Here is a 766-nt window from a genome sequence, read left to right as displayed (position 1 = left end):
AAGTCCACCATGACGACAATCAGCGTGGTGGTGCCGTTCGTTCTTCTGAACACACCCTTGTACGTGTTCATGATGTACATGGCGGTTGACGAGGAGTTTACAAACACTGTGGACGCTCTTCTGATCACAAACTCCCTGTCAAGGTAAGACAAGGCTGCTGAGACAAGTACATGTACGTGTGAATAGGCCTGCCACAAGTTCAGTTTATTGTTCATTAGTGCGGTTGATACGCTGTGGGTTAACTTGGTTCAGTTAAAGTTAAACAGCTTAGAGCTTGCTGTTGGGTGGGGATATATAACGAATGTACTTTACATTTGTCATTTATTATTATTATCATCATTACTATAAGTGATGCATACGGCACCGTGGTGAAACCAGAGGCTCGTCCAAATAATGACGTCCAAGAAACTGGCATCTTTTTGCCAATTGGGCAATTTTATCGATTTTTTTTCTTTCGGTTTTCGGGTCGTCTCCATATATGTCTATTTAAAACTACATGTACATTTCTGTACGTGAGTTTTGCTGAAAAGAAAGCCACTGATTAAGGACTCAAGAATATACATTGGCAATTTACAAGGGTACTGCAGCTTTGGGAGTCATTTTCTCGCTGATTTTACCTCTTACACCAGGCGACCCTCGCCTCCTTCAATCGCAACTGTAGCTCCGCTTCTATTCAAGCTAAATTGGTATTTTTTTCGTTAAAAGCAATGCAAATGAACAGGCTTTAAAAGCATACCAATAACTTGCTACTTTATTCACCTAAAAA

Source organism: Aplysia californica, unplaced genomic scaffold, assembly GCF_000002075.1.
Source record: "Aplysia californica isolate F4 #8 unplaced genomic scaffold, AplCal3.0 scaffold00560, whole genome shotgun sequence".
In the NCBI taxonomy this organism is placed as follows: domain Eukaryota; kingdom Metazoa; phylum Mollusca; class Gastropoda; order Aplysiida; family Aplysiidae; genus Aplysia; species Aplysia californica.
Note: the sequence above shows the minus strand (reverse complement) of the source record.